This window comes from Zingiber officinale, chromosome 1B (assembly GCF_018446385.1).
Source record: "Zingiber officinale cultivar Zhangliang chromosome 1B, Zo_v1.1, whole genome shotgun sequence".
Lineage (NCBI taxonomy): Eukaryota > Viridiplantae > Streptophyta > Magnoliopsida > Zingiberales > Zingiberaceae > Zingiber > Zingiber officinale.
The window spans coordinates 77,263,578-77,286,363 of record NC_055986.1 but is presented as its reverse complement, the minus strand read 5'-3'; the positions used below and the strand labels follow the sequence as shown (position 1 = coordinate 77,286,363).

At 39.9% G+C, this 22,786-nt stretch overlaps 2 long non-coding RNA genes across 2 annotated transcripts; both read right to left on the bottom strand.

The window, feature by feature from the left end:
• Window positions 1–1,728: 1,728 nt before the first annotated feature.
• Window positions 1,729–6,222, bottom strand: LOC121968013. The gene is made up of 2 exons (XR_006107898.1): window positions 5,922–6,222; window positions 1,729–3,153 (listed from the first exon to the last, which is right to left on the bottom strand). It is a non-coding gene; the product is annotated as an uncharacterized LOC121968013 (long non-coding RNA).
• A 4,203-nt stretch (window positions 6,223–10,425) lies between these two features.
• LOC121968006 lies at window positions 10,426–12,242 on the bottom strand. Its single transcript, XR_006107895.1, has 3 exons — window positions 11,647–12,242; window positions 11,506–11,585; window positions 10,426–11,245 (listed from the first exon to the last, which is right to left on the bottom strand). It is a non-coding gene; the product is annotated as an uncharacterized LOC121968006 (long non-coding RNA).
• Between the last annotated feature and the right edge of the window lie 10,544 nt (window positions 12,243–22,786).

Here is a 22,786-nt window from a genome sequence, read left to right as displayed (position 1 = left end):
GATGGTCAAATCCGAAGACCTAAGGTACACAGGTCAGGTAGGGTATAAAAACCTAGGTCCTGAGCATAATGATGCATGGTATGTCACTACCATATGAGCATATATAAAATCATGTGGGTACTTACAATAAATGCATAACAGGTGAGCAAACAAGCATGCAACAGATCAGGTAGTGACCAACCGAAACAAAAATGAACGTAATCATTACTATAGGTTATAACCTACTAAACATATCAACATGACTTAATCAATGATAAGTCAAGGTACCCTCGCCTTTATACGTAGTCTGTGCTAAACAATCCTCACATCAGAACAATCGTCCCGTAATCAGGGTCCCAATAGTGAGTATCCTTTTATCACCTCGCAGTCAGAGAAGTGGTTGTCAGAAAATTCTAGTCGGAGTAACCATAAAGCTACTGCCATCAATGTAAATCATCCACAATCCGCACCTCAATCACATCTGAAATTCCAACCTAGGATAACTAATTACTCATTAGTCATGTTATCACATATTAACATCTCAAATATAATATGTTACCAATCCATATCAACCTAACACTAACAAGAGATCAACCAAAACAATATACATAGCTTACCTTGAATCAAAGTCTCCAATTCAAATCTAAAACCTTCACATTTCTCATGCCAGTGAATTTTCAATCCAAGCACCCTTAAACAGAACAACCCAACATGCGACTAAAGAGGATAATCTAGAAAGGAAAACTAAACCAACAAAAGAGTAATAATCGTATGCTTAGACCTCCTCAATAACCTGATGGAGCTATTTCATGACAACCAGAGAACCAAATCGAGGCAGGAAATGGGGTCAAGCTCACTGCCGATACAAAGGTAAGTGGCACGGGTCTGTTGGAGCACAGCGAGGAAGAGAAATCCAAAATCCAGTGAAGAGTAGAAGATAGTATACCTCCCTGGTCCAAGATCCGACAAAGAGGAGGTGCTGGACCCCTTAATACAAGGTTCGGTGATGAGGAGCGAAAGATATGAGGCAAACAGCTATGGTCGGCGCTAGGGCACAGTGCTAGAGCTCGACGATGGCCGGAACGGAAGAATGGTGGTGCGATGGTGGCACCGGGTACAGCCACCCACGCCTTGCCGCTGTTGCTGTGGCTGTGGCGACTGGTGCAGAGGTTAGGCGGCTGGCTCACCGGTGACAATAGATGTGATGGAGAAGCTCACGGAGGTGTGAGAGAGAAGATGAAGGCTAGCGATCGGGTTGGGTGTCGGTGACGATGGGGAATCGAGAGAAGGCGGCGCGGGAGGGAGAGGAGAAAGGAATCGGGCTCTGCGGCGAAAGAGCAGTGGCGTCAGGCAGAAGAAATGAAGAGGAGGGGAACCGCCGAGCGGTTACGGCACGGGTCGCGACAGGGGAAGGAAGAGGGGCGCGCGGGTTTCGACGAGGAAGGGAAAATGAAATAAAATAAAATAAAAGAAACGAAAAAGTAATTATAAATATAAACATTTCCTCGCTTAAATGGATAGCCTAAACAGGCTTTCCCGGGCCCCGTTTTTATCCCCGTTAACTCGTCCATACGAGCTTCGAAAAATTTCCGAAAAATTTCCAAAATTTCTGAAAATTTTCCTTATCATTATCTTCCCTTTTCCCGGTATTTTACATATTCCACACCTGAAGAGCGTGTTTCAACAAAGTTTGAACCTAACTTGCGAAACTTGAATGAAAATATTTGGTCTTTATATCTAATGCAGGTATAGGAAGAAAGAGCAGATTCCACAAAACCAATAATGAGTTTTAGTAACATCTAGGTTCAAACCAACAAGTTATTTAACTTTGAACAATTTACCTCTAACTTACACCAACCAGTATAATGGTAGACACAGATCGTAAGGAAGGTGGTGATGTCTTCTTACCTGCATTAGCTGCAATTCATTAGATGGAGTAATAGATGCACAAGCATATCTTTCTGAATGTAATTTATGTACAGTTGTTCTTTTACCCAAATAACTGGCAATCTAAACTATCTAATATGCCAAGCGTCAACAAGGTTATAAAGTTATATTACCCACCATAGAGAACAACTGAACTTTATGAAAATAATAAATGAATAAAAATATTAAGAAGCAAGAATACTACTTGTTCAAAATTATGCAAATCCGAATTGAAAATTTCACATTACAAAACTAAATGAGCTCAGAAGAAGGTTACACTGCTGATAACCATTGAAGGTTCCTACGCCCTATATTACAAAATCATGCAAGTTACCTAACATACAAAGATTCATCCAGGTTAATTGAAACTGTCAAAAATCAATATACAGGCAGGCAATTAAAGATAAATGAGCCTTATAGTCATCATTCAAGATTTCCAGCTCGGGTCCCATATCTTGGGATGCAGTGCTAGGGAACAAATATTAGAGAAGCTGATTTTCATATAAAAATGGGAAATTTAGAAATTAACAACATAATTGGCAGTTGTTCTATTTCAAAATGGTGCTATCAGTTAGTTATCACAATTTCACTAGAATGAGCATTTCATAAGATGTAATAATCATTAGAAGGGAAAGACAAGCATAGTTGAAAAAAAATATATGTGTCAGAAAAGAAAGTACAAGATTAATTGTTGCCCTTGTAATTTTTTACAAACTGAAGACAAGAAAGTACTCCAATGTATCTGAGCTATAACTTAATTGTTGCCCTTGTAATTTTTTAACTACTGCTGATGTGGCTTGAGCCAAGTAGGAAAAAAATGATCTAGAGTTTAAGAATTGGAGCATCTCCACCTAAGTGACTAGTCACCAATGATAATTAGATTGTGTACAAAACAAAACTTATCCATATTAGAGTGTCATTGTGTTGATTAGAACTGGAGCATCTACATCCAAGCGACTAGCCACTAGGATTGATAAGAAGCCACTAATAAGCAACAGTGAAAATTAATGAGCTGGAGAAACTATTGCTCACAAATCAAATATATTTAACTAGGAAGTCAAAAGGATACCACTAACTGGAGCATTTTAAAGAAAAAGTAAAATTGAAGACTCTCACTACAAGATAAAGAAAGAGTAATTATAAACTATGTCCAGCGAAGTGTAGTAGGGGTTTAGACAAATAAAAGTATTCTTAAATGAACTTTCACCAATAGCTTTTAGTCCAGAGAAGTGTATAACAACATCAAACCTGCAGAAACAAACAAAATGATGTCATGCAACGTAAAAAAGGATATCCAAACAAAATCGGAAGCAGACAGTTAAATGACAGCAAAATAATAAGCAACAAAGGTCTAAATCACAGTGTATTAGGCTTGAGAAATTTTAGATAATAAGCAACAAAGGTAAAGCAATAATACCATCAATATTTTATCAAACAGGTAATATGAATAAAATAGAGAAAGGGAAAAAAAAATGAAAAGCTTCCTACTGCTACTGACATGTGTGGTGTGGACTGTTCCTGGGACCAGCTCAAATAAATAATTTTTAAGAGAATTTCTATTATTTAATCTGCAATGTTCAGAACAAGATCATAAATCCTTTGTTGCGCAATATAGTGAGTGATTCAAGAACTTTTTGTTACAGTCATTTATTCATAAATATTGTGTCATAATAAAAGAAAAGTACAATATCAAATGCCAAAATAATACAATTCTAAGTTTTAACAAATCTATTCAGAACTTTAGTAATTAACCTTGTTTTTTTTTTTCAACTTCCTAGTCTTAGATCTTGACTTTACAGGCTCATAAAGTTAATCACGAGCAAAGGCATAGAGGGAATGTTGTAACCTATGGAACTCAAAAGACAAAGAATACAAATTATACGACAGAATGGGTATGCACAAACAACGCAAAGAACTTGAAGCTAAATATTTCAACGGAGAAGATTGTTTCACTGAGCAATCTGTAATTGAGATGGTGATACCACAAAAGAAATGGCTAGGGGAAATGTGAGCAAAAATGTAGAATAACATGAAACAGAAAAAGTTTTTGTCAAAAACATTGCAATTACTTAAGAAGATAAGAAGAATATATAAGTGTTTGACCAAGAAGGTCACGCTCTCCAATGAAAAATTCCCTCTCCATATGAACCAAGAGTTGCAGTAGAAAAATCGTGAGTTTCATTCGGCCGATCAGATTAGGATGATCAACAGAGAAACAAAACTCTAAAGAATTCTCATGCCTAAGATGTCTCTCCATCTCTTTCATTCAATTAAAAACTCGATCAATAAAACATCAAAAGGTCAGTTCTAACCAAAGAAACTAAGAAAAACAACAAAGAAAATTCAACACTAGATTTCAAAGAAACAAGAAAAAAAGGCCCATCTTTCTCCCATTCCCCAAAAGAGATCGAGACGAAAAAAAGAGAGGCAGATTCCCAGTACCGCTCCGTCCGGCGCGGGCCAGTTCTTGTAGTAATTGAGGGCGTTACCTTCGAGGACAAAGTACCTCTTCCTCGAGTAGTGTAGTCCGAGGCGATTCGACCGGATGAGGTACAACCACCCTTCGATTCTCCGTTCGTCTCCGCGCTCCATCGAGACGACCCACCTCTCTTTCTCTCTCTATCCGCGACCTAGTTCTCTCTCCGCCAAAAAAGTAAAGGAAAGTAGGGGCAGAAGACAATGCCGAGGAGTCGAGGACGAACTGCGGCAAAAGGAAGCAACTTTTGGAGAACGGAGGAGGGAGGAAGGGTGGAGTCGTCGTCGTCGTAGTAGCCAAGCGGCTACCTCCTCCGATGCCTCAACACCACACCTCCTCTCCAATCTGAGACTGAGGGGCAGCTGGCAACCTTCAAACCGTCTGCAGCAAGACGAAGAACTGACTTGAGGGAGAGGAGTTCGGAGGAGTGGTTTGCGGAGAGAGGTTCGCCGGAGAGGGGTTTGCCGGAGAGGAGTTGGAAGGAGAGGGCGTGAGAGGAGGAGTTGGATGGAGAAAGTCGGCGTGAGATGAGGAGTTGGGAGAAGGGTTCGGGATCAAAAATGATCGGAAGATACGAGTTGGGAGAAGGGTTCGGATTTTCTACTCCTTACTTAGATCCAACGGTTTGTATTAATCAAGATTTAGATGAGAACTTAACAATAGACAACATTTTTTAAAAAACATTGTCGTAGACACTAAAAAAAAGGCTAATAGACAACGCTTTTTACGAAGTGTTGTCTTTGACCCGTAAAAATCACTAATAGACAACGATTTTTAGAAAAGCGTTGTCTATTAATAAGAAAATAATGAAATAGACAACGCTTTTCACTAAAAGCGTTGTTAAAAAAAAATAGACAACGCTTTTTATAAAAAGCGTTGTCGTTTAAGTGTTGTAGAATCGCAGTTTTCTTGTAGTGACTATTGGGCTCTCCCCAAAATGCCTCATGTTAATAGAGATATCCTACATCCTTTTAGACTTATGATCTTTACCAAATCTTTCCAATGTGGGATTTTGATTGAACCTCAACATAAACTCCTAATGTTGGACTAAAGTCCCGCTCACAATGGAGGTTCATGCCTCTTCTACCTTGTCACGCCCCGGGGGAGTCCCTGCCAGAGGAAATTTCGGCAATATCTCCTCTGTACTGGTGACAATTTGAATCCTCAATACAATACAAAATCCTCAGCCAACACGGCAAGAATAAATACACACAAACAAACAAACATTCAACGCATTTTATATATTCATCCTATCCGATTGGAACAAAATATCATAAAATAAACAACATTCCACACAGTTTATAATAGTACAACTTCCAGTTGACTTTACAACCAACCACAACCATGTAGTTTAATATAAACGAAACATACTCCACTACAACAAGTAGAAAAGAACCCATAACGGAAAGTCATCGCAGCGAAAAATATAGGTAGCAAACGCAAAACCATAAAACTCATTATAAAATCCACGAGTACAAGAAACACACATCACAAGTATTTATATCTTATAACAAGGAACCGAAGTTCGAAAACCGAAAACCTTATGAGTGGGGACTAGCAACTGGAACCTTCTGACGGCTTCAACCTGAAATAAGAATAATCAACGGGGTGAGTTTAACAACTCAGCGGGTATCAAGCTGACATGCATAGTAAGATATATCTAACAGTAATAATCATGGAGTACAGTCTTATGATCAATAATAGGAAAGGAATAGCTAAACAATAGAAGAAGAAGCTATACTCACCAGGGCCTCCTATCTTGACATAAAGGTCGTCAAACCAGATACCTCATGTCTTCTGTATACATGTCAATCATATGCACTCCAAACAAATGCAGCATCCAAAATGCAGCAATCACAAGCAATAAATGCAATCCATGCATATGATGCAAATGATATGGTCACCCCTAACGCCAGTCAGCCATCTCACACGCGATAGTGAGACCGAGTGGTAGGGCTATGACAACTGTGCACTCTATCATCACTGCTCATGAGTGACCGAGTGGACATGATGCTGTCGGAGTACAACTATCTGTTGGAACCCCAAGATTATTTTGGTGTGATCAACAAATTAAGTTAGGTCCTCTGTGTTTTTAATCTTGTGTCTAAGTGTGCAGGAGCTTAGGAGCACAGGTAGTCGAGCGGAAGACGCAGCTAGTGAGAAGGCGTCCGAGGGACGAGGCGCTGCGTAAGAGTACACTAGCGGACGAGAAGAAAGCGTGTGGTGGTTCCGAGGGATGAGAAGCCAGAGCGGAAGACTGCTCGGGGAGCAAGAGACGCAGCTAGCGTGAAGGTCTGCATGGGGTGTGACCGAGCGACGAAGACTGCGAATGAGTACGCTGGCAGACGAGAAGGAAGCACGCGACGATTCCGAGGAATGAGAAGCCGGAGCGGAAGCCTGCTCGAGAAAATCGGAAGTTGGGTTCGGGTGAACCTTATTTTGGATGCAGAAATCACCCAAGCAAGTGGAGCAGAAGCGGAAGACTCAGACCGAGGCGAGCAGCACCGGAGCAGAAGGCCCGGACCAGAAAGTCAACTTGGTTGACTTAGTGGTTCGGGCACCCAGATCTATTCCGGGCGTTCGGATCGTCCGGGCGCTCGGATCGTCCGGGCGCCCGGAGTTGAACCTTTTCCAGATCGCGGTCAAACCGCGATTCGTGCATTGGGGATAAAGTTTTATCCCCCCAAGGCGCCCGGAACCCCTTAAGGGCACCCCGACCAAGGCTATAAATACAGCCTTGGTCCAGAAGCTTTTCAAAAAATACAAGCAATTCATTTCCAACACTTGTAAGCTTTCATTTAGAGTTTAGCTTCTTTCTTTGTACGCTTCATTGCTGTAAGAGGCTTCTCCGCCTGAAGTAGATAGTTAGTGCGACACTTTTTTTAGATTAACAACCTCCACGGTTGTAACCAAGTAAATCCCTGTGTGCCTCTTCCTTTCTGTTTTAATTTACTGATTTTTTATTTTATGCAAGTATTAGTTTAAGAAAAGTCGAGAAGGGTTTGTTTTTATTTTTTCAGGCTATTCAACCCCCCTTCTAGCCGGTCGCCGTGATCCAACAAGTGGTATCAGAGCCAATGCACTTCAGGAGGACTAACCACCGAACAAAGTAGCGAAATAATAGTCGGACCAAGCATCTACCCGCCGAAGTTTGAAGGGGAATTTGCTAACTGGAAAAAGCGAATGCAGGTATTTTTTAAAATCGATTTTGATTTAATGTTAATTATAGAATTCGATTTTACAGCACCGGAAGGTAAGGAGAAATATCAGTGGTCGAAAAAGAAGCAGGCTGACTACGTGGCAAACAGCAAAGCAGAGTACCATTTGTTGAGTGTTCTTCCGCCACAAGAAGTCAACCGGATCGACAACTATAACTCCGCGAAGGAACTTTGGGAGAAGTTCCTTGAGCTGCATGAAGGAGCGTCCGAAGCCAAGCTTGCAAAATGAGATTTACTCCATAACCAGCTCACCAGCCTACGACTTGGGGAAGATGAGACAGTTGCGCATCTGCACTCGAGAATTAAGGAAATCATCACTAGACTTTCGAATCTCAGAGAGATGGTAAGTAACCAAGATTCGCTAAGGTACGCACTAAATTCCTTTCCTAGAAATTCAAAATGGGCGTTACTAGTAGATGCCTTTTATATTTCGAAAGATTTAGAAAAAATTACATTAGAAGAATTCTTTTCCACATTTGAAGTGCACGAATCAAGATGTGCAGGTACGAAGGAGCCCAAGAACAATGTCGTCCTCAAAGCATCAAGAGACGAACCTGAGTCGGAGTCTTCTCTCGACGACGAAGAAATGGTAATGATGGTAAGACGATTCAAGAATCTTTGTAAGTCTAGAAAAACTAACCATATGTAGGGTAGAAAGAAAAGGACCATCCGCTGCTACCACTGCGACGAAGAAGGGCATGTCAAGGATAACTGCCCTAAGCTAAAGAATAAGGACAAGGATAAAGGTAAGAAGCCTATTCAAAAATGCAAGGCATTAAAAGCGACGTGGGACAATACGTCGTCCGAATCGGAAGTCGAAGTCTTCTCCGGACTTGCACTAATGGAAAGTCATCAAGACGATGACTATGAGTCAAGCTCTTCCGAAATGAGCATCGAGAGCATCGATGAAGGGAGAGCTACATCGGAAGATAGCAACAGTTCAGGGGAGACACAGACAACGAGATCGACAAGGTAAGTCAGGTACGATCTCTTCCTTCCAATAAATTGTTTAAGTTCGTTAAATTGTTAACTAAGGATTGCTGCAAATTAGAAAAAGAAATTAAGAATTTAAAATTAATATTAGCTAAATCTTTCCCAATAGAAGAATTTGACAGAATTAAATTAGAAAATAAAAAATTAAAAGTAGAAAATGATAATTTAAAAATATAAGTAAATATCTTGAAAAACTAGGCATGTTCATCTAATACCAATGTTAGAAAATTTAATAATTTAAATTGGTATTTTAGATATAATAAGGGACAAATTAGAAATATTTTAAAGAAATATGTCTCTAAGAAATTCTTAGTTAATCCAGTTGACTGGAACCTATATTGGGTTCCTAAGTCTTGCTTAATCTAAATTTTAATCAGATTTAGCGCTTTCAGCGAAAAAATTAAACAGTGAGTTTCTTTATAAAACTTTGTCTAAGGAAGTGGTTGTTACTCCAATAACAAGAAGACCTAGTGCCTCACTACGACTTGGAAGTCAAAATATTGAAATAAAATGTTTAATTAACTTTATGATAAAACATTAAGGTTGAAATTTAATAATGCTTTAAAAAATCTTTTAAACATTTTTTTCTCTTAGAATTTTTTTATGTAAAACTTTTACTTAGAAAAATAAGTTAAAAGTTCTTCTGAAATTAGAAATTTCTGCTTAAATTTTTACTTAGAAAAATTTTTAAAAATATTTTTGTAAAATTTTCTAAGTCAGATTTTTTTTTGAAAATTCTCTTACTTAAAGTTTTACTTAGAAATCTTTTAACTTAGAACATTTTTTTTTCGTTGAAAATTATTACAAAATTTTTTCCCTTAGAGTTTTTCTTTGAACCCCTTTTTTTTATGTGATCAAAGGGGGAGAAGGAAAAGTATAAGTCTAGAGGGAGGTAGACCAAAATTTTCTATTTTTTTTGCACTTTATTGCAAAATTAGTTAGTATAAGACTGTTCGGGGAGCAAGAGATGCAGCTAGCGAGAAGGTCGGCACGGGGTGCGACCGAGGGACGAAGTCTGCGGATGAGTACGCTGGTGGACGAGAAGGAAGCACACGACGATTCCGAGGGACGAGAAGCCAGAGCGGAAGCCTGCTCGAGAAGACCGGAAGTTGGGTTCAGGTGAGCCTTATTCCGGATAGCAGAAATCACCCAAGCAAGTGGAGCCGAAGCGGAAGACCCGGACCGAGGCGAGCAGCACCGGAGCAGAAGGCCCGGACCAGAAAATCAACTTGGTTGACTTAGTGGTCCGAGCGCCTGAATCCATTTCGAGCGCTCGGAGTTAGACCTTTTCCAGATCACGTTCAAATCGTGATCCGTACGTCGGGGATAAAGTTTTATCCCCCATGGGCGCCCGGAACCCCTTAAGGGCATCCCGACCAAGGTTATAAATACAGCCTTGGACCAAAAACTTTTCAAAAAATACAAGCAATTCATTTCCAACACTTGTAAGCTTTCATTTAGAGTTTAGCTTCTTTCTTTGTGCGCTTCATTGCTGTAAGAGGCTTCTTCGCCTGAAGGAGATAGTTAGTGCGACACTTTCCTTAGATTAACAACCTCCCCGGTTGTAACCAAGTAAATCCCTGTATGCCTCTTCCTTTCTGTTTTAATTTACTGCTTTTCTATTTTATGCAAGTGTTAATTTAAGAAAAGTCGAGAATGGTTTGTTTTTATTTTTTCAGGCTATTCAACCCCCTTCTAGCCGACCGTTGTGATCCAACACTATCCTCCTACCCCAAACATAGTGGGGGAGTCTAAGCTCTCATCTCCCTGTATCATGATCAAGGGGAGGGATCCCTGCCCGCTACACGCTGCAGTCATCGCTACCCATGAGCGGACCAGCGGAGCCCTGACAGAGTAAACTGCACACACCCTGCCTGATGTACCACTAACCCATGAGTGGTTGTGTGTGCAGATCATGTAACTGGTGATGTACTCAACAATAATGGAGCCGATAATTGCTTAGCATGTTGCAAAGGCGGGTCCCGCCGCTCAGCGGCCCCCTCACCCCTGCCCCACGAGTATGAGAGGGAGTAAATCACGGTGAATACGGGCCCGGCGATGACATGGCGGTCGAAGGTGTTTAGCACGGACAGATATTGATGTTATCGCAATTGCTGCCGCAGACCTTCGACCTCCCGACCCATGTTGCAAGAATACCATGTCATAACCGGTTGATCCCGCCCGTGGGGGCCCGATAATTGCTTAGCATGCAATTATGCAAGATGGTGCATGACACTAAACATGCAGATACTGACAGTATACATCTCGATATAAAATGTACCAAAAAGGAAATAACTCCATACAATGATCTAGGTAACAATAAATTACGTACACAAGTCAGACATGTCAAATAACTAGACTACTACACAATAGGGGAATGTATGATACCATTTCTATGAACAGGAGTAAACATGCCAACAAACAAGAGAATATAAGTATGAATGCATAACAGATAGGAATATAGGCAGACTACAAGAACTAAGAAGTGACATACCAAAGTAGAAGTAAACATAATCATTACTACTAGCTATAAACTACTATGCATATCAAAATAAAAAATGATCATATCAAGAGATAAGTCAAAGGTACTCATCTCAAAAAGAATATCGTGATCAGAAATCCTATGTCGAGACGCTTGTCTCGAATCAAAGTCCTGCATCAAAATATTTTTACTTAGCTAATTCTATAATTAATCTCGGTTAACTAAATAATTGGATCCAACCTGAAACTTAGATTAGATCAAACATTTAACCATAATCATTTCGAAGCTACAAGATTAGCTATCCCTAACCATAAACAAATTAGACTAGGCTAAGCATGAAACAACCCAAGTCAACACATCATTTAATCCATGTCTTAAATCAACTAGGCATCATGAATCCTTTGGATGATAATCAATCACACATGTCTTACCCCAAATCCAATGCACTACTCACGGTCGGAGCAACTCACTACCGATGACGGTGGGCGAGACCAAGTGAAGCCACTGCCTTCTGCATTAATCATTCCCTAAATCAACACTAAGCAAAGATCAAATGCCCAAATATAGCTTACCCAAAACTGAAGTGGTTGCTAGAAATTAGTGGCACAATCTGTAGATCATCCTCAATAGGGATGGCTGGAGCCAAATTCAAACTCATAGCTTCCTCATTGATGCAATCTGATTGTTGCTGTGAAGATGAACCAGGGCAGAGGAAGCGACGATAGCACCAGGGCACCGAGAGGTTCTACAATGAGAAGGATGATCGATCAAATCTCTCACGCTAGGGCTGGGATGGATTTGCTCTGGCTATGACAAGGGAAGGAGAAGATCGTCGATGGTGGATCGTCAGCTAGGGCTCTGCTCAGCGAGGCCTGTGGACAGTCGATGCGTCAATCGATTCCTGGTGAGATCGGCCGGGAAGATTAGGGCAGAGGGGTCAGTGTCGGCATTAGGTTGAACGGAGCCGACACAATCCACTTGTGGCATCGAGCGGTGGAGTCGGAGAGGGATCAGGCTACCAACGCTAGGTCAGAGGAAGAGGGCTCGGGTGCAAGGAGAATCGGCGGTGGCGAGAGGAAGGGGAGGAAGAAGGCGGCGGTGGCTTGGCGTCGCGAGAGGGAAGAAGCGGCGTCGGGTGAAGAAGGAGATCGGGAGAGAAGGGAAGGGGTTTGGTGATAATAAGAAATTAAAGTTAGGGTTAAATATTTTTAACCTAGGTTTTAATTAACCAACTATATGTTAATCTAGTTAATCAACTCCTAACTAAATGGGTATTCTAAATAGACTTTTTCCAAACCTCTAAATGCATCCCCTCCAAACACGTCATACGAGCTCCGAAAAATTCTCAAAAAATTTCTAAAAATTCCGTTAAGCTTATTTATTTATTTTACCTTATTATTTAATTACTATTTGGGTACCGTACTTTATACACATCTTCTTTATTCACATATATTCAATAATCTCCTACATGAATGGAAATAGGGTATTTGATAGCATTCACCAATTGAGTTCAGTATAGGACAGGTAGGTTTTATTATTTGAACCTTCCCTTGTGAAGATTTATTTGCTTACTGGCTGATGGTAAACGCAATGTCCTTGAACTATTCTGCCGTTTTGTACAAGCATTGACATATCTCATCCAAGACTCTCCCTGATACAACTCAATTCTCACGAGTGTGTTTATTCTTGTCTATGAACACGTCTGGTTCTGTGAGAAGTTCTAAGAATTGTGCCTCTAATTTTATTCGAAGCGGCTCCACTTCTTTCTCACATAGGTAATCTCTTAAGAGTATTCCTTATTACTCTACTTGGATCATTAAAAGACGTATGCTCAACCTCCATCCTTCACTGATCCACCGGGCCGGTCCCCCACAGTGAGCAACTTTATCAGTACAATTAGGTTGTCCCTTTAAACCTAGTTCTTAGGATCTCCAGTCTGCATAGGTTGGATTTCCTTTGCACCTACATTTCTTATGACATCAAGCTTATCCCTCATGATGAACTTGCAATTAATTCTCTATTTATCCCCTTGGTTAATGGATCTACTAGGTTATCCTTTGACTTCACATAGTCAACAGCGATAACTCCCGTTGAGAGTAGTTGTCTAATGATATTATGTCTACGACGTATATGTCTAGACTTACCATTATATAGATGGCTCTGTGCCCAATTGATTGTCAATTAACTATCGCAATGTATGCAAATTACTGGTACAAGTTTCGGCCATCTCAAAATATCTTTTAAGAATTGCCGTAGTCATTCAAGTTTTTCACCACATTTGTCAAGAGCCACAAACTCATATTCCATCATGGATCTGGTTATTACCGTTTGCTTAGAAGATTTTTAGGAAATGACTGCACCTCCCAGAGTGAATACATATCCATTTATAGACTTAGAATCTTTTATGTCAGATATCCAACTCGCATCGTTGTATCCTTCGATTACAGCAAGATATCTCGTATAGTGTAGTCTATATTCATGAGTATACCTCAAGTATCTCAGTACTCTTGTTATCCCTTTCCAGTGCTCAACACCGGGATTACTCGTGTATCTACTCAGTTTACTTACTGTATAGGCCAAGTTTGGTCATATACAACTCATCAGGTACATCAGACTTCCAATCACTTTAGAGATTTTATCTAAGAGATACTATCATCTCAATTTTTTAATAGATGTTGACTCATATCTATCGGCGTTCATGCCAACGTAGTATCACCATTGGTGAATTTCTCAAGAATCTTGTCCATATAATGAGACTAACTAAGAACAAGTCCTTTTGTTGTTCTAAGAATTTTGATTCCTAGAATCACATCAGCTAGGCCCATGTCTTTTATGTCAAATCTTGAGTTTAACATGTCCTTAGTGGATTTGATTATCTTATTATTACTCCCAATTATAAGTATGTCATCTACATATAGGCATAAGATGACGTAGTCATTCTCTGTGACTTTCATATAGACACATTTATCACATTCATTAATCTTGAATGCACATGCCTTCATCGTATTATCAAATTTCTTATGTCACTGCTTTGATGCTTGTTTCAAGCTATATAATGACTTCATCAATCTACAAATATTATTTTCTGTCCTGGTATAGAAAATCTCTCAAGTTGCTCCATGTAGATTTTCTCTTCTAAATCTCCATTTAGAAAGACTGTCTTTACATCCATCTGATGTATTTTGAGATTCAATAGAGCGGTTATAGCCAACAATATTCTAATAGAAGTTATTCTCGACACGGGAGAATATGTATTAAAGTAATCAAGCCCTTTTTGTTGTCGGTATCCTTTGATTACCAATATGGCCTTGTACTTATCAATTGTACCATCTGACTTCACTAGTACTTCTGGGAGGAAGATCCACAAGTTTCCAAGTCTGATTTTGCAAGATAGATTCTATCTCATATGTAATTATTTCTCTCCAGTGAGGTCCATCAAAAGAGCTTACGACTTTTGAGTAACTCCGGGGCTAACTTTCCAACATGAAAGTGATAAAATCTAATCCATAGGATTTTTCTACCCGAACTCTTTTACTCCGTCTAAGCTCAACCTTGATTGGTTCCTCATCATTATCTTCTTCACCTTGTGTTTCACATGCTCATTTTGAGGAGCTAGCTTCCTCTAAGGTCTTATACAGAAACACATGCTCGAAGAATGAGGCATTTCTCGATTTTATTATCGAGTTCGTGTGTATATCTAGTATTTGTGACTCATACATAAAAAATTGATAAGCACTGCTGTTATGTGTATATTCAATAAATATGAAATCAATAATCTTTGGTCCTATCTTAATTCTTTTCGGATTAGACACCAAAACTTTGGCAAGACACCCCCACATTTATAAATATTTATAAGATGGTTGTCTTCCATTGTATAACTTATAAGGTCTCTTATCTATTTTTTTTTCGGTGTACTTTATTTAAAAGATAATTAGCTATTAACACAGTTTCTCCCCACATGAACTCTGACAACCCAGAGCTAAATAGAAGAGCATTCATCATCTTCTTTATAGTTCAATTCTTTCGCTCAGCAACTCCATTTTGCTGAGGTGTATAAGGAGTTGTTGTTTCATGTCTGATCCCATATTCAACACACAACTTAGCGAACAGTGATACATATTCACCATCTCGGTCACTTTGAACCACCTTAATATTTTTATTAAGTTGGTTTTCAACCTCATTCTTATATAGAGCAAATTTTTCTATAGCTTCATCCTTACTTTTGAGAAGATACACATAACAATATTTTGTGTTATCATCTACAAAAGTAATAAAGTATTTATTACCGCCACGTGTTGGCGTACCTTTTAGGTCACACACGTCAGTGTGGATTTGGTCAAGTGATTCATTACTTCTTTCAATATGTTGAAAGGATGACTTTGTCATTTTTGCTTCAACACAAATCTTACACGTGCGTTTTGGGTCAAGGTGGAATGTAGATATGCTTTGTATGTTTATTAATCTACGCAACACATCGTAATTAACATGCCCTAGTTTACCATGCCACAAACATGAAGACACAAGCATGTAAGTGGAAGAGCTTTTATTTTTATTTATCTTAGGTCTAATGACCATTACATTGATCTTGAATAGCCCATCAGATACATAGCCCTTTTCTACAAACATTTCATTCTTGGACAATACAACTCTGTCCGACTCAAAAATAATGCAAAAGCCATGCTTGCTTAATAATGATTTGGACACTAGATTCTTCCGAATCTCCGGAACATATAACACATTGTTTAGAGTAAGGTTCTTGCCCGAGGTCATCTTCAGCACTACTTTTCCTTAGCCCATGATGTCCGAGGTTGTTGAGTTCCCCATGAATAATTTATCTCCATTGACTTCTTCGAAGTTGTGGAGCAGCTCCTTGTTGCAATAGACATGTCTGGTGGCTCCAGTATCGATCCACCATTGCCATGGGTTTGAACCCACCAGTTTCAATTCAGAGACCACGACGCAGAGGTCATTCATTTCTGGTCTCTCGTTCAAGTTAGCCTCCTGCTTCTTCTTCAGCTTTCTGCACTCCGAAGATTTGTGACTGACTCGGTCATAGTTGAAGCACTTCCTAGAGAACTTCTTCTTGCTGATGCCTCCCTCTAGGTCCTATCTTAGAAGACTTGGGGTTCTTCCGTTTTGAGTTTTGACCATGCTTAACCACCTTGGCTTTCACAGTAGCCTGAGAGAATAACTTTCTCTTTGAACTCTTGTTGTCTTCTTCGATGTTAAGTCTAACAATGAATTCTTCCTTATTCATCTCCTTCCGCTTGTGCTTCAGGTAGTTCTTGAAGTCCTTCTAGCCTGGAGGCAACTTCTCAATGTTAGCAGCCACCTGAAAGGTTTCACTTAGAACTATCCCTTCTGAGTGAATCTCGTGCAAGATCACCTGAAACTCTTGGACTTGGTTGATCACCGTTTTGGAGTCAACAATCTTGTAGTCTAGGAATCAACCCATGATGAACTTCTTGACCCCTGCATCCTCCGTCTTGTACTTCTTGTCCAAGGACTCTCACAGTTCTTTAGCTGTTATCTTCATGTTATACACAGTGTACAACGAGTCGACAAGGCAGTTGAGGATGTAGTTTCAGCAAAGGAACTCAGAATGAGTCTATGAGTCCACTGCATTAACGATATGCGTATCAACATCCTTAGCACGCTTGGGAGGGTCTTTGGTCAAGAACCGAGCCAGATTGAGTGTGGTCAAGTAGAAGAGCATCTTCTATTATTACCTCTTGAAGTTCAGTCCATTGAACTTCTCTGGCTTTTCCCCGTGATTGATTGGCACAGTTCCAGTCGGTGTGAAGGGGGCCTTCATGTGTTGAGTCTATTGCACCTCAACACTTTATTATGTGGTCATCTCAATATAATCAAATTTGTTTCAAGATTGTTGGACAATCTATCAGAGATTTTGAGAATTAGCCGAATTTAAATTACACTGAATTAAATTCAACTTATCTGTTGAGATAACCTGAGCAAATAATTTTAGGCTGCCAGTAGGGGTAGTTTCTGTCAAGTGTTGAACGTAGACTGCACAATATCCGAGCGAGCTGAGTGAGTGACTGGCCGAGCAGATCGAGCGATCGGCCGATCGAGTGAGTGGTCAAGCGAGCGTGAGACCAGACGGGCTTGCGGTCGAGCGGACAAAGAGGCCGAGCGATCAAATGGCCGAGTGAATGAGTGTTCAGCCGAGCGGACTGACCGAGAGATCGGGCAGGCAGACTGAGCGACCATGTGAGAGGCCAAGCAGGAGAACCAGGCGGCCGGGAAGAGAGGTCGAGTTGCCAAGGGAACTAAGAGGTCGACCGGGTGGACGGAGAGGTCGACCAGGTGAGTGTACCGACGCCTACGAGTAACCGAGCGAGTGAGCAACCGGGCGAGTGAGCTACCGATCGAGTAAAAATCGAGCGACCGAGTGAGCATGCGATCGGACAAGCGAAGCAGGTAAATAGTTGGTCCTATTAGTTGATTGCTTTGGTGAGTTAATCTAAATAAAAAAAATTATTTAGAGGCAATTTAGCGATTCGTCAATTGATTTAGCACACCAATTATTTGGGATCAACCTTTAGTCGATTAAATCATCAACTACAATCACAAAGCACCTTATTTCTTGGTCAAAGCTTATGACTAAGTAATAATCTAACTGAACCTCAAAGTATAGACCACTTGAATCTCACAATTCACTAAAGATTTTTAGCTCTGCAGTATCACTCGACAATGTTGTCTCTTAACAAGTTGTGAGTCCCTCAAATGCATCTAGTCTTCAACTGATTCCACATGTTATCCTTCATTCTTTTGGCTACATTGTTGTCTCCTTGATCCATCAAGCCGCATGAAATTGATCTTGCCAAGTCATCATCTATGATTCAACCTCGTCAATCACAAGCTCTGTGTGCATTCTACCAAGTCTCTACACAACTTAATGCACATATTTAAAACATAAGCAAATATAATTTAAATTCTTTGTCAAACACATCAGAACAACATGACTGAACACCATCACTTAAGGGATGATTACACATATGTGACCTTTCGTGTCCATCCTACCAATCCTCCTCTGGCTGTTAACTATCTACATAGTTGATCCTAACAATTTGATCTTGATAAAGCATAGAAAATGAGAATATACAATGAAACGTTAGAGTGCCCAAGTTCAATTGAAAAAGTTAAACCAATCATCTCAAGTGGATTGCCTACCTAGCCTAGTGGGACAATCAACATTTGAACCTTAGAACCAATAGTAGCATATTTAGTTGAGTAAATATGTTTTGGATCAATTTTCATCATTCTAGTCAAGGGGATAAACCTTTCAGCCGACTATGTTCAAATAAAATATTATATTGTTAAAACATCACGTTAGCTCAACTTCAACTTCCAACCTAGTTTCGACGATTCATTCAACTGACCTACTTTATTCGACTAGTACGTATCCCCATCAATTGACATTATTTAGACAATCTTAAAGTCACAAGACTATACTATAACAAAACCAAGCCCTAGGTGTAAAATACCGGAAATAGGCGAATATGATTAAGGGAATTTTTCGGAATTTTTGGAAATTTTTCGGGAATTTTTCGGAGCTCGTACGGATAAGTTCACGGGGATAAAAACGGGGCCCGGAAAAGCCTGTTTAGACTATCCTATTTAAATGAGGAAAAGTTTTATTTTTCTTTTCCTTTTCTTTTTCTTTTTCCTTATTTTTATTCCTCCGTTTCTTTTCCTCTTCCGCGAGCCCGAGCCCTTCTCCCCGACGCCGCCGATTTTCCTCCTCTCTGCCCTAACCGCCGGCCGGCGGATTCCTCCTCTCCGAGAGCACAAAAACGCCGGCCACTTCTTCTCCCTTTCCTCCTCTCCTCTGCCGGAGCCCTAGCACCGCCGCTTGACCGCCTGCTCTCTGCCCACCGGCGCTGACGCCGAGCACCGTTCGTTTCCCCCTCTTCCACAGCCCTAGCACCGGCCACCAGTGCCCTAGCCGTGCGTACCCGACGCTGCCGCCGGCCGAGTTCTTCTCTTCTCCTCTCCTCTGCCGCCACCACAGAGCCGACGCCGACCATAGAGCCGACGCCGACCACAGAGGCCGAAGCTTTCCTCAGCCCTAGCAGTTGAGCCTTTGCCGATCTCCTTTGTGTCGGCCTCCTCCACTGTGTTGTGCCCTAGTGCTCTTTGCCATTGATCAAGTCCACGGTGAGGTTTTGCTTGGTTGGAAATTTAGTAGGTGCAAGGATTTTTATTTTTGATCCGGTTTGCTTGTGGTGTGCTTTGGTCCAGCGATTCACCTGGTTGCCAGTAGCAACGGTCTTGGCAGAGGATCATCAGAAGAGGGGCTGTGAGGAAGAGGTAAGGTGTAGTAATTATGTTCATGAGTACTTGGATTTAGGTTTTTGGATTTCTATCTAATGGTTTGTTTAGAGGTAAGGTGTATAAATTTGTTCTGGTATCAGGTTCGTATTTGGGAGAGTTTAAGTTGATTTAGGTTTAGACCTAAATCAAATTTTATAGTGGAACGAATTAGGGTTCTGGTAAATAAGGAATTTTCTTTAGCTATGTGATATATATGTAGCTAAATTAAATGTGGTTATTACAGGACTGGACGCGAGACGGTATCTCGACGTTGGATTGGACATTTCTTATTTGGAGGCGGGTACTTTTGACTTATGTCATTTGATATGCTTAGTAATTAAATTAACATGCTGCATTAATTGTGTTTCTTATCTGTTTTCGGTTAATCACTACCCAAATCTTACATGCTTGATTGATTGATTGGTTTTGCATCTCAGGTATATTTTACCTGTTTATATATGCTTATAGGGGTAGTGATATGCCATGCTTGACCATGTTCAGGACCTAGGTTTTTATACCTTTTGTGTACCTTGATTTGATATGATTCTTTGACCTAGGGTGCACATTTCTATATATAAGGATTAGGTCAGGATGTTTATATGGTTATTGCCATGCATCATTTGCATGATTGCATGCTGTGCGATAGTCCGCTCCATTATTGCTGAGCACATCGCCAGTTACATGGATCTGCACACACCACCACTCATGGGTTAGTGGTCGATTCAGGCTGAGTGTGTTGCAGCAGGGACTCTGTTAGGCACCGTTGGTCCGCTCATGGGTAGTGTGACACAACGTGTTATCCGGCAGGGATTCCTCCCCTTTGAGTTCCGGGAGTTGAGAGCATTGCGCTCCCCCATCTATGATTTGGGGTAGGAGGATAGGTGTACTCCGACAGCATCCCGTCCACTCGGTCACTCATCAGGAGTAGTGACGACAGAGTGCACGGTTGTCACAGCCCTACCCACTCGGCCTCACTATGTGTGTGAGATGATCGACTGGCGTCAGAGGACGCATCATTGGCATCATATGCATGATGCATTTATTGTTTGTGTTTGTGGTTGCTGCATTTATATGCTATATTGTTGGATACCTATGTTTGACATGCATACGTGATTTCCTTATCCCTGACTGCTTGACCTTATACTCGGGACTGGTTAGTACAAAGATTCTCTGTTTACTTGGATGCATTTTATCTTTCTTATCGAGATACGCATGATTAGTGCTAGGTGTTGTTTCTTTACTTTGCATATCAACTGTACCTGCTGAGTGTTGGACTCACCCCGCCTCCATTGTTGTTATTTTCAGGTTGATGCTGTCAGGAGGGAGTTCCAGTCGCTAGTCCCCACTGCACGTAGTGCTACTCCGCTGCTGGTTTTTGAGTTGTTTCATTTTAGCTTTTCGCTATCAGACATTATTTTAGTTTTGTTTTGGACTTACATATGGATATTGTATGGAATCTTTCCGTTGGATGAACTTTTCGTATGATTTGGATTTACTCTACTACATGCCTGCCTGGACGGCAGAAGAGGTAAGGAAAATCGGTTTTGAGCTTTACGAGTGTAGTTGAGTAGGGTGGTTTTTGAGTCAGAGTATTATTACTGCGTGGTTGTGTCAGCCAGAGGCTGAATATATATTTTAAACTGCGTGGTGATTGATTTTTTTATTATTGTTATGATTCCAGCCGCATGTGGCTGAGTATTTAGTGCTTGTAGAAATTTTTGATTGTCCGCCGTACAGGGGAGATGCTGCCGAAATTTTCTCGGACAGGGACTCTTCTGGGGGCGTGACACTAGGTACTCGAATCTTTACCTAGACAATGACAACACAATTTACATATGAAAACAAACCCAAGATTACAACATTTATCACATAAGTCATAGTGTCTTCGATTCCATAAGTCCAAAGCTCCTCATGGCTTCTCATACCATCTATGATATCCATTATCCAAGTTTGTTAATTGTTAATACTTTTACATTTACAGGTTGACCGCTACGTAGGGAGACACATGAGACACATTTCGATTGGCTATGACACCAAATCAATGAACAGGATAAATTATCCATTACTTTTCATTAGAGCGATGAACATTCAATTAGCCCAAACATAACTTTATTTATGACAGAGTTAGGTCTCTCAATAAAGAAGTTTGCTTCCTTATAAGCTAAAAGTTAGAAGCACATTCTCACATATAATAAAAGGAGACTGCTCTTTTATTACTAATCACATGCAAAATAATTTTATTTTTGTCAGACTGCTCTTGATACCAATTTTCAGGAGGATTAATTGTCAATCAAAAAGGAGACTAACAGGTTAATGAGTGCAAGGTATATAGACAATAGAAATAAAATACATAGTCATTATAAGAAGCTATTGCATCTTCCTCCTGTCGAGTGGTGATAATAAATGATGATCGAGTTTTATGAGATGCAAGATGATTGAGACTATATGTGTGATGTTATAGAAATGATCTGCAACAAATGCTAAAATTGAGCGAAACTCCCATATAACCATCACGGAGGTTCTAAACTATCCATTTAATATAGTTATATGGTGTAAGAACTAATTTTATAGTTATCGTACATTGTTTATTGATTAAAATATTAAAATATTATTTTTTTAATCGATTGGTCATAGAGAAAAGATGGAATTATTATTTTTAATGAAACTCATTATAACTCATCAAAAATGTATATTGGAGAGAGGGTCAAACTGCATATGTATACTATGACCTTATTTAGTGATTTTTTTTCTTAATTGTGCATAATTATTTTTTATGATATTTTTAACATATTTATTATTTCTAGGATGATATGGTGAGATTGTATGATGAGTATATTCAAACACAAGAAAATAAAGAAAATAATATCGATGCAATTTAAATTACGAATATAGTTTGTGATCAGATCCTCAATATTCATTTAGAGGACTTGGAAGTGAGCCAAAACTAGTTAAGTCCACTTCTTTAGATACCACTTCCTAATCCAGATCAACTAACGTAGTATTGTATGAAAAACTTAAATCCACCAAGCAACGACTAGAAGACATAGAAGGAGTTAGCAAACACTCAAGTTCAGTTAGCAAGCACTCAAGATCAATTGGAATTAATGAGATCAAGACAAAAAATATTTGAACAAATTATTAACCGGTTGGCACCTAGAGTATTGCAATCCTTGATCTATAATTTCTCTTCAGTTCACATCCTCCTTCTCAACCTTAGAATTTGATGTTGTGAGTTTGTTGTTAAAGTTATGAATTTGGATGTGAACTTGATGTTAAAATTGTGAATTTCCATGTGAACTTGATGTTGTGAACTTTATTTGTTGTGTTACTAGTTGTTTGTGAACTTGATGATATTTATGTTGTGAATTTGATATG